The following is a 12,088-nucleotide window of genomic DNA, read 5'->3' on the forward strand; positions in this document are numbered from 1 at the left end:
TTCTAACTGCAGCATTGCATTGTTTGTAACCTTTCAATCCAGTTTCTGGGTACAGGGATGCTCTGGTGCTTCATGGCAGAGGCTGGACCCTGGCAGAAGCCTCTTATTTAAATTTTGGGAGAATTCAAAGAAGAGAGATGTTAATGAGGAGGGAATGATCTCTCCAGACACGTTGTTTGTAGCACATATTGATTTCTAGAAGTTTAGCAATCATAATTCAATGAAAATTACAATTGAACAGCACACCTGGTCAGAATTCATTTATGCTTTTTACATTTTTAACAACCTGGCTATTTTTACTCTTCTCATCCTCTCAAAGGGAGTACAATGTAATGAAGCATGGAGCTAGAACTAGGCCACACCTCAGCTGGAAAATGTCAAATTCTATTATGCCATCCTCAAAAGCATAAATCATAGCTGCACATTTTTAAAAGTATAAATGAGGGAGGGAACAACATAAAACATTTATTTGAACTCATGCAATGTATTTATAGTACATAATGTTAGAGTATGAGATTTTATTTATGTAATGTAGTAATATACCAAACATTTAAAAGTTGAAATCTATGATGCACAGTACCTTCTCTCTGCTGAGAAATCCCTTTGAACACTGAATTTTCTTGCATTTTATTTTTTCTGGTTGTCAGCTAACAAACTAACCTGCGTAATGTCAGATACTACCAGTTCCTTTGTCACTTAAAATCCTTATTTTATATAGGACAATAATTTTAATTGTCTTAAGTTTAAAGAAATACTTGACTAGTATGATATTGAGGAGTTCACGTTTCACTTTTTTTATATTAATCATACCTTTCATGCATAGTTTCTCATGTTTCATTGCTTAAATTAAGTACGGGGAGGAAGCTCTGTCTCTTAGGCAGCAACAGTACCACAGTTCATAACTATTCAAATAAATAAATAGCATTTACTAAGCCCTTAGGAAGAGGAAGGAAGGTTGTTAAACTCGCTTACTCTCACTCTTCCTGTTTTCTTCAATATTCCTTCTATTCCAACAGGTTTTAACTGTGGAAGTCTGGCCCCATTTACAATAAATTTGTCTTTGTGGATGTGTTCTACACCTCTCAATTCTGTAAGTTTTTTAAAGGCTTTTCAGGATATTATACAAATGATTAGATGATATTTATGGGGACAGCTGATATGCTACATAATAATGTAATTATATGTATTCATGAGATATTTTTGCCTGCCATTCAACCTGGAGTGGAAGAAGGTCTTGCAAGAGTATTTAAAATACTTGTACATTGTGTTATTCTCAGTGACCAGGGTCCCAACATTTGTACAACATAAGGATACTAGTAGGCTGATAAGGATTACAGATTATGGTATATTTAATATATAAAAAATAGGCTACATTTATTATGTAATTAAAATGGACTCAAACTCATCTCACTGCTACCACTAAAACAAAAACTATTGTACAAATCACACTACTTATTATCTAGTAAACATTTTCCTAATTTGAGCTACAGTTTCTATACCTCTACAGCTTTTGAGATCCTGGTTAAAGCTTTTGAGAGAAATTGTCAGTTGAAAACCATTTTAAGAGCCATTTGCAGGACAGAATACCATGTTCTGAGGCACATTTTGCTCTGTGCAGATTCTCCTATCTTAAATGCAGTGATTTTATCACTGCATCCTCAGGTGTATGAACAACAACCTCTGGAGTGTTATTTCTTCTCATGTCCTTTATCCAGAGAGATCTTGTGCAGCTGGAATTTGAGGGTTTATTTCTGACTTAGCCTGGGATCAGTGGATGAGGATCTTTCCCAATGAATATTTCTGTTATCCATGAGTGTCTGTGATCCAATAGAAATGTAAACATGGAATAGCCTGGTGCAGTCTGTGCTGCTCTGCTTTTCCTGTAGGCATTTATTCCCTTGTTCCTGGGTCAGTACAGCAAATTTTCTGTGGTTTAGGAGACATTAAACTGTCAGAGGAGCAGAGATGACCATCTACTGCTTTGACCAACACTGCAGCCACGGTGGACAAACCTTTGAATCAGACATTTAAACCCAGATTAGAAAGTGGAGGACAGGTTGAGGATACTCCTGAGCCTGTTTTGCTGAGGACTTGCATTCCAGAATCTCACATCTGCTTGTGCTTCCTGGCTGCTGAACATGTGTGTCCCTGTGTCACACTGCTGGAGGCCATCCAAGCAGTGACAAGGGTTTCTGTTGTCACATTGATTCATTCATCTGGAATTCTTAATCCTGGATCTGAAGGGGAAGGCAGTGCAGGCTGTTTGCTCAGAACTGTCTCAGGTCACCCTTGGATGGGATGGGGCAGAAGGGAAAAGAGAATTTGCTCTACTCAGTGATACACACATCAACCTGTATAAATATATAAACTACCTGATATTTTTATTTTCTTCACTGAGCAGACCACTTTTTTTTACTTCTTTTAAGAGAAAGTTCTTGATCCTAACAATGCTGATGCAATTTAACTTCATTGTGTATCATTTGTTAACAGCTTAAATCTACACACTGTTCCTGTGCAGTAGATATTTCAGTGTTGAACATTTGAAATCTTATCTCCCATTTTGTTCTAACTGATTTAATCTCCTTGGCTTTAAATTGTCTGTCTGAAGTCACTGCAGAATGGATCAAGAGGGGAACACTCAGCTCATTTAGAAGGAGGTTAAGAAGCTAATCTTGAGTTATCCTTAAGAGTTCTTAACCTATTCTTAAAATTTTAAAGAGCTTTTCTTAGACTGAAGTGTTGCAAGGAGTAAATTGAATATTTAAAGGTGAAGCCAGATAGTTTAAGAATATTATGGTTTGTCTTGTACAGCTTCAGCAGGGATTTCCTTCCCTTCCTGACCACTTCACGCCCACAGCACATCTCCACTTCAGTTTGGGCTACACAGCCCTGTGTCACAGCCAGTCTGGAAAGCAGGTGATGAATCAAAGGAGATTTAAAAAATGATGAGGAATTAGAAGGAAAAAAACTAAAAATAGAAGTCAGGTCATGAGCAAGCTGGAAGGGAAGGCTGTTCCCTGGCAGCAGGGACTGAGCAAAGGGCAGACAACACCCGGTGCAGTCAGTAAAGTGTTAATGTTCAGTGGCTCTGCTCAGCCCTGGATAGACACATTCCCGCTAAATTCCAGCCTTCCTCTATAACACCTAGCTTAGAACTCAGCAGAAACTGGGTTTTTCAGTGTTTAAGCAGATATTGGGCAACTTGTGAAGTGTCAGATGAGTACTGGTGAATTTGAGAACTGGGGTGAATGTTTGTGTCAGGGAAGGAAAAAATCTTCACAGCAGAAAGCACTCTCTAACCTGAGAATGGAGGTACCTGAAATAAAGAAACTTTAGTCTGTTCCAATTACATTAGAAGCCAAATGCTGCACTGCTGACACATTACAGACTTTACAACTATTGAAATCTGGTTTAAGGGACTGGCTGCACACTGGAGACTTAGTATAAACTGAAGGTGGTGAAGGTTTAAACTGTGGCCTAAATATAATTTACTATGAGAGATTATGGCTGAAAAGTCCTATTTAAAGTGCCAGCAAGGCAGAGCGAGCAGTCTGTAGGATTCAGGAAAGCAGGATTCCTGCTGGAGTGTCCTGTCCAACATCAAGGCTTTGGAAGTCACGGCAGTGAGGGTTCTCCTGCCTTGATTCCTGGGGTGCAGTCCCAAAGAAATGCACAGGTCCAAGTGCACCAGCCTTCCTGATTTTTTCTAAACCCACTGGAACATAGTCCCTTCTCTATGGATTCTCATCTACATGACAAAACACTTCATAAATCTAAAACATAATTCACTGAACTATTGTTAGGGGAAGTTTAGATTTATCATCACTCCTACTAATTTCATTTAATCTATTAATTTAACTTCTATTAATTTATCACAGCTTTCTGGGCTGAGTGTGTTTTTTTCCCACTCATCTGCAAGATGTTGGATGCTGACAGTGACGGAAACCTCACAGGAAGCATTGGCAAGGTCTGAAAAATAATTCTGGAGCCCTTGTGTTGCTGTCTTGGGTTGAAAAATGTAACCAAAAATGTGTATTCTATTTTCATCTGTTGAAACCGGTTGGGAGATATTATTCTTTATCTCTTGTAACTCTAGGGGGGGAAGAGGGCAGATGCCTTCTGTTAATGGGACAACTGATAACCCCAGATATGGCAGTGCCTTCTTCTCTCTTCCTCCACCCATCCTCCTCCGAGGGACATCACCTGTGAATGGGCCATTCAAGGCCTCTCACATGACTGATAACATTACTTCATTCCATTGTGAGATGCTCCACTCAGTGGGAGGAGCCAAAGCCTTTCCACCAGGATAAAACCAGCAATCCCAAACACCAAGATAGCTGGTTTTCCACTGAATTTTCAGAGGAAGACCAGACCCATCTTGCCAGCACTGGACCCTTCTTTTCTACAGGATCATCTCTACTCCACAGAACAACATCTGTTACTCCAGGAAGACTTATTTGGACTGCTTCCAACTACCTGGCCAACAGGGTGTCAGGTCGTATCTCTGACTCTGTCAGGGTTTTCTAGGACTTTTGTTTGTTTGCTTGTTTGGGGTTTTTTTGTACCACTGCATTTGTATTTTTTAATATTCCTAGTAAACAACTGTTACTCCTATTCCCATATTTTTGCCTGAAAGCTCCTAATTGCAAAATTGTAATAATTTGGAAGAAGGGGGGTTTTTACATTCTCTATTCCAAGGGAAACTCCAGTTTTCCCTGACAGATACCTGTCTTTCCAAACCAAGACAGTTGCTAAGGAAGTTTCATCAGTAGAACCAATGATTTGAGATTGTTTTCTCAGCAGTGCATGAGATAAATGAGAACTATTTCCAGATTCAGTAATTTTGAAATCTGAAGGAACGATCTTATCAGTTTGCTGGCCACTCTGAACAGAATGCATCAAAAAAGATTATTAGGGAACAGAGATACCTGTTTTCTTTCAAAGAAAAAAAACACTGCAAAAATATTTTATGGAGCTGTTTTTACCTACCTCATTTTGCAGTAAATATAAAATTCTATATGTTTTGTTTAACTACCTTTTCATTCTCCACATCTGGGATAAGCAATGTGGTAAATCAAAAGAAAAACAGGTGAAATTTATTAAATTAGAAGACTTTCTATGAGGTCTGTGCTGCTGGAATATTTAATGTGGTATCTTCCAAAATTTTCCCAGTGGGTAAAGGAATCTCTCAGGGAAACTCTGTTTACACAGTTTAACCTAAGATGCATCTGTATTGAAAAAAGGAGGAAACTTTCTTTTCCACCAGCTACAAAATTTGACTATTTTGAAATCTACCATCCTCAAGTGTATGACAAAAAATGTTAAGACTAATAAGGATAAATAATGTGAATGCAAAAGCCAATGTCTAAATACAAACAAGGAGCAACTTTTGTTTGTTGAATCTCTTCCCTATGTACAGCAAGCCCTGGCTATTTTATTAAATATGAAATATTCCACTTCCTTAGGAGCAGGACTGGGCCCACGGAGCAAAAGTGGCAGGTGATCTATTCCTGTAGCTCCAGAATTCTTGAACCATCGAGGGGAATACATGACACAAATCTGTGTAGCTCAATTTAACGTGCCTGGTTAAACAAGCACAAACCTTCCTATGCAGTGCATTTGCAGCACAAAGACATTTGTATCACAGTATCCTACTCAGTATATATTTGGAAGGTAATTGGAGGGGATGAAACCTTTTAAAGGGATAATTAGAATGTGTAGAATTCTTTTGAAACAAAAAAAAAAAGACCACCTGCTTTTTTTAAAGTTAGTTTAACTGAGCTACTTCCAAACAAAAGCATATTCTGGTAATGATAGTTGCTGAGTTGTATTTCAGTAAAGAATCCTTTATTTTTATTAGAATTATAATCTTTAATTTTTACTTCAAATCTTGTGTGTACAATACTTTAAGTCATAAACCTATTTTAACAGTAATCTGGCATTAATTCAGCACTGAGAAATTTTCAAAGTGGATTTGACTGCGTCACAAATAAAACCTATTCAGGTTCAAAGTGTTTTGGTTTTACCATGTGGATCTGATTTGGGAGATTTCTGGTGATTTCTTTTGCCAATAAAAATAGATCACGTCTATTTTTGGGCTCTAGGTTTCTAATTCTCAGACGGTGCCATGAATCACTGAATATATTTCCAAAGTCTGTGTTTCCAAGTCCTCCCGACTCAGCCCAGGTGGTGTCAGTCAGCAGAACTTCCCTGCTCCCTGCTCAGCTGGCCTTGTGCAAGAGCTCTCTTATGCTTTTAGGCAATTCCCTTTTCTGAGGTTTTGATTTTCCTTTGCCTTTTCTCACCTCTGGAGCAGTTTCAGACTATCAGTCCATGAAGGCCTGAGTTATTTTGGGGGACAGCTCATTTGCAACTGCATTTTTTGTTGTTTTTCTCCTGGGGCAATATGATGTAGGTTAGAAGTGTTGGTTTGCTTTTATAGAGAGAAGTTAATCTGATCAAAGTGCTCCGAATGTGCTCTATGCAAACAAATTACTATAAATCTCAAAGGTGGATTTAATCTGTGTCCCCCTTCAGCTTTTTTTCTACTGCTGTAGTGAAGGTGTATTTTTCTCATGTGCATTTCTGTCATGAGCTACCTAATTCTGTTCTTAACATGTGCATATTTTCACATAAATGAACTTGGCGTATGTATTTTCACGTATAAACTGGTCCACAGCAGCCTAAATAGGAAGATTCTGATAATTAAAATGACAGTAAATGGCTGTTTCCTCTCTTTGATTGTGAAAGAAACTTCTAACTCTTGGCCAACACATCCCGGTGGCTCCTTCCCATGGAGGAGCCATGTGTGAGTGTGGGTGCACATGTGTGTGTGTGTATTTTGGCATCAGTCATGTTCCTCAGGCCCTCAGAGCACATCCTGTTATGAGGGAACAGCAATTCAATTGTGTCTTGGTGCAACAATACACAATTTTAGAAAAGGTTCAGTGATAGTCACCAATGGTTTATCAGGCAACACTTCCCTGAAGGTGTCACAGCCTGGCCACGGGATTTGGAGGTTTTGATGAAAATGGAGAACTCTGCCCATTGTGTTACACTCGCACAAGAATTTTCCTTTTCCTCTGCAATCACAGAATCCCAGGATGGTTTGGGTTGGAAGGAACCCTAAAGCTCATCCCATTCCACCCCCTGCCATGGGCAGGGACACCTTCCACTGTCCCAGGTTTCCCCAAGCTCCATCCAACCTGGCCTTGGACACTTCCAGGGATCCTGGGGCAGCCACAGCTTCTCTGGGCAACCTGTGCCAGGCCTCACCAATAATAAGCTTAACTTTAGGTGAGGTTTGAGTGCTCTGGTCAGAGGCTGTGGTATCCCTTTCTTTTCTGAGAGTGCAGCTTTTGTTGATAGGGTGCATCTTGGGGCACAGATACATTTCTAATCATCCTCTTTTATTTATACTCCCAAACCTCTATCTATTTTTTTCATCAGGGTTGTTGTTTTTTTTTTGGAGGGGGGGTGGCATGTCACCAGGTTCCCTTTTTTTGTGAAGTATTGTTATATAAAGAAAAAATAATGTAAGGTAAAAAGTAGATGCCTTTAAAAAGATACCAATAAATCATTCAGAGTCTGTCAGTTTTTTGCAAAGGCTGCTAGGAGAACAGATTTAATGGATCTACATACAACAGAGGTTTTCTATATTGCTTAAGTTTTCTTATCTGGCAGAGCTTTGCATCATTTGGAACCAGCCCCATATCATGGGAAGACTCCACTGATTTCTCTCAAGGAGTGCTTTGGTTGTGGGGGAGTCCATGTATAACTTCTCTATAGGCATTTCTGGATGTATATTTTGAGACACAAAGCCTAAGAATACAGTACAGAATGTGACAATGCAGAATATGGAAGGAAGATGTTGATTACCATTTGTAGCTTTAGACTCCTCATTTCAGGAGGATGCTAAAAGCAAACTGTAGCAGTCAGATCTAACTATATTATTCCTCATGGCAGTATAAAATAGTGAGGCAATTTCAGAAACTAGATTAAGAATTGTTGTGGTTTGTTTGCTTTTGTTCTGGCTCATTAAGGTTTTTCCTTTCTATGATGTAATCATTAAGAGTTTGTACCCTCTCCTGTATGTCAGTCCTTCCTAACCACCTCCCTTCATCCTGAAAGTTTGATGCCAATCCTCATACCCCCTCCCTGATCACTTGTCCGTCACTTGGTGTACCCTTCCCTTCTAGAAGACTCTAAGAGGGGCGTCGAGTGAGGCTGGAAAGCAAGAGTCCCTTCCCTAATGTACCCTCAATGGTTATCCTTGTTGTCTGTTATGTACCCTGTTCCCTCCCCAGCTTTCCCCCATTGGCTGATGAGTGGTTCCCTCCCTTGTACCTTCCTCCCTGTAAAAGGGGCTGTCAGCACAAGTTGAGGTCTCTCCACAGTCTGTACCCCCTCAGTCTAGGAGCTCTCCGAAGACACCAATAAAGACCTGGATTGTTACCAGTGTGGAGAGTCCTCTTTCAATCTTGGCTTTCTCCTGACAACAGCCTTCCTGTGCACAGGATAATGCCCGTAGTTGCCCCTCGGTACCCCAGGGCACTGAGGAGTGTCCCCAGCTGACTGCTGTGCCTGGAGCTAGCCAGGGTTCCTGACCAGGGTGATTGGGAGGTGCAGAGTCAGTGCTGGCACCCAAATGTGGGGCCCCTTTAATGCTGGACCCCGCGGAAAGGACTTTGGTGGCTCACCCACGCTGTTTGCGCCAGCTGCCGGCCACATGCTTGCCCGTGTGTCGTGGTTTGAAGGGAAGTGAGTTTTTTGGAAGTAGTGGTCAAACCAATTAGTCTTTAGATCTGAATATTGGCACCTTTGTTGGCCACTAAGAGGTGGACACGCCTCTGAGGACACGAGGGGTTAAAAGCCGGATTTCCCAGCAGGACTCTCTCTTTCCTGCTCTGCTTTCGGAGAGGGATCGTCTTCTCCTCTCCCCTGCCGGCCTGGCTAGGCCGGGTGGGGGAGGGGAGCAAGGTGGGCCTGGCTTAGCAAGGTGGGCCTCGGGGTGGGGAACAGAGGGAGCTGGAGTGGAGCTGGTCCAGCTTCCATCTAGAATGGAGGGGTGGAGGGAGAACTTTGGAGGTGCCTTCCGTCCCCCTCCCTGTCCCATCCCGTTCCCCCCCCTTTCCCCCCCCCGGTCCCGTCTCTCTCCTCCCCCCACAGAGAGAAGGTGCCGAGTTGGAGCTGCTTGTGAGAACTGCAGTGTCTGCGATCGCCTGTGCCTGACCTTGGTGGTGGGAGATAAAGCTTTTAACTCTTTCTAAGGCAGAAGAGAGTTATCCCTGGACGCTGTATTCTCATAGTTGGTGGTTTTAGAAGAGAGAGGACAGCCTGGGACCGAGAGGGTAATGTGAGATGAAAAGAAGCCCCTTCGATTGCCGGAATGAAGAGGAGTGGCTTATGAGGCTGGACTTTTCTTGCATAATATAGCCATAGACGGACCCTGGACCCTCCTGACTATAAATAAGACTGTGTTTGGGTGGATGTTTTTGGCTCAAACCCAGAGACGTTTTGGCCTGCTTCGTGGAGCCCCCGGCCCCAGGGGTAAATGGGGGGGACCTGAGTCCCAAAATGAGAAGATGGCTGGTTTTTGGTACTTGGCCAAAACATCCTTAAAAAGAGCCCTGTTGCAGTGCAGGTCCATGGACGGCAGTGAGAGTGCCGGACATGGAAAGGAGGGTGTCACCCTGGCAGACCCTTCTAGGCAGTGCCATGGGTGACGTGGGAACACGGGATGGTGGACCTGTGTTTCCTGTGGGGGGATGGTCTGTGGTGCGAGAGAGACTCCTCTCGTCCTGGATGGAATGTGGATTGTCTGAATTTTAAAGGATGATGGTTTGGATTAGGAACCCAGGGTTGTTGAGGGATTAAGCAAGTAGATGAAGGTAATGTGCTGGAGACAACTGAGTGAGCATGTATGGAATGGAAATTGGGGGGAGGAGAAGCAGTGTTTTTGGGAGGTTTTCTCTTCTGCTTTTGGGTGGTTGGGTTTTTCTTTCCTTTTCTATTGTCCATTGTTATGTAATATAATAAATTGTCTGTCTGTTTCAAGAAGTAGGCCTGCTCTGCTCTGTTCTTGACCACATCTCACAGGAGTTCATTAGGTAAAATATACCCTCATGGGTGCATTGGCATTTTGTCAAATGTCAACCCATGACACCGTGCCACCTCGGGACTGCCACCACGTGCGCGTTCAATCCGCAAAAATATCCATGACAAAGCCCATGAAAATCAAGGATTTGAAGATGAACATCCAGTATAAACTTTGAAGCCAAATGAACTGTATTAAGTGAAAGCATTTACACTTAGTATATTAGAGTGAAATACTTTCAAAGGGGGGAATGATAGTATAGGGTTAAAATGATTTCCAAAATTGTAAGCAGGTAACTGGGGAGGTGGTGGTGGTTAGAAAAGGCACGGCCTGAACCTGCACGACAGCAAAGCCTTGGGAACAGAATGTTAGCTTACTATAGCCAGCTTCATGCTTTTGTCTTAACCGAATCAAGTGTGACTTAGGTACGGGTAATAAATCAAAAGGGGAAGAATGAGTGTGATTTTGTGATAGTGACCAGGATCAGGAGAGTTGGTAGTTAAGGGGAGGTGTTAATTAACATATATCATTAATATGTATAACGTGAAAATATAAAAATCACAAGCATCTGTGTGTCCAGTGGGCACATGATCTGGGCTTTCTGCTGCCCCTGTGCCCCACACGCTTCCAATAAAGCACCGACATATAATTGCCTTCGCGTGGTTATATGTTTTCCGAACGCTAACACTGCCACTGCGCCTGTCTCACAGCCGCCAAAACCGCATATGCCAACCCATGGCGGTCACGCACGGTGCTGGGTGACTGCTGCCACAAGCCCACTCAGCCAGAGCGGCGCGCCGTGAATGGCCGTGCCCTGCCTGCCTGCGCCACTGCGCCGAAACCATGTGTAAAGCCTCACAAGTCCTGTCGGCCGTCAACTACCCCAGCGGGAGTGCACTCCTTTTTGGTGGGTGGCTCTCCTGGGGAGGGATTGGTAACTCACTTTGGTGACCAGAGAGTCACTCCTGAGGAGAAAGAAACACACCAGGACCCCTGACCCAAATCAGATTGGGTGAGTATCCCTGTCTCTTTATTTAGGAGCTCATCGGCCCCTTGCGGGAGGATGCCACATTTCTGCCTCCCAGGGAAGAGTGCAACATTGTTGGTTGTAGGCTACGCAGCCCTGGGAGAGAAAAAAAAGTGCCTGCAGTGTATGCAGAGTGGGTTTCTCTCCTGGTTGTTAGCAATTTTGGGTCTCTTTGCACTTTAGCTGCTTTTTTCCTGGTGTATGGTGGTTTTGTAGCATTGGGTTTTGGGTGGAAAATGGGTGCTAAACTGTTCACGTCACAGAAAGAGATTTATTACCAAGTTGTGTGAATCCTGGTGGGTGGGGGAGACATTTTTCTAAAGGAGAGTTAAAATGGTTTGTTCACTGGCTTTTCTTTAAATTCCCTCAAGTATCCCCTGATCAAATTTATGATGTTAATTTTGGGATTTAGTTGGATCAAAATTAGAAGAATTAGGAAAAAAGAGGGATACATCCTCAAAAACTTATTTGTTTTGGAGTTTTCAAATTCAGTGTGTATTGACTGATAGATTGGGAGAGGGAGAAAAGCCAATTGTTTGTGATTCTACGCCAGTTTCTCCTATCCCCAGTCCTAAACCCTCTTCCCCAAGACCGGGCATTCTGAGGAAGGTAATTTGCAATGATGCAAAGGATGGCTGCAGCCTTCCTGGCTCTCCTCAAGTGTCTCAGCACCCCTGCCCGAATAGCCCTGGCCAGGCTGTTTGGGACTTTACCCAATCCCTTGTTTACCCAGTTAGAAAACCCTCAGTTTGTTTTGCCCCTCCCGAAGCAGACTTTCAAAATGGTGCTGAAAGACAGCAAAATGGCAGGTGTCACGTGGCGAGGCCACACTCTTGGCTTCTCCCCACAATCCTTTTTGCCCATCTGTCAACCCTTTCCTGTCTCCTAGCCCTGCCCCAAACCCTCCCACTTCCTGCATGTTGGCTCCTCCTCCAGCCCCTCCTAGATCCCCAAAAGCTCCACCC

The 12,088-nt window shown here is 42.8% G+C and overlaps 1 long non-coding RNA gene across 1 annotated transcript; it reads left to right on the forward strand.

Annotated features, from left to right (window-relative positions):
- Positions 1 to 8,746: 8,746 nt before the first annotated feature.
- On the forward strand, positions 8,747 to 10,059 carry LOC134564862 (uncharacterized). The gene is made up of 2 exons (XR_010083676.1): positions 8,747 to 8,998; positions 9,169 to 10,059. It is a non-coding gene; the product is annotated as an uncharacterized LOC134564862 (long non-coding RNA).
- Positions 10,060 to 12,088: the final 2,029 nt, after the last annotated feature.

Source organism: Prinia subflava (genome assembly GCF_021018805.1).
Source record: "Prinia subflava isolate CZ2003 ecotype Zambia chromosome W unlocalized genomic scaffold, Cam_Psub_1.2 scaffold_22_NEW, whole genome shotgun sequence".
Taxonomy (NCBI): Eukaryota; Metazoa; Chordata; class Aves; order Passeriformes; family Cisticolidae; genus Prinia; species Prinia subflava.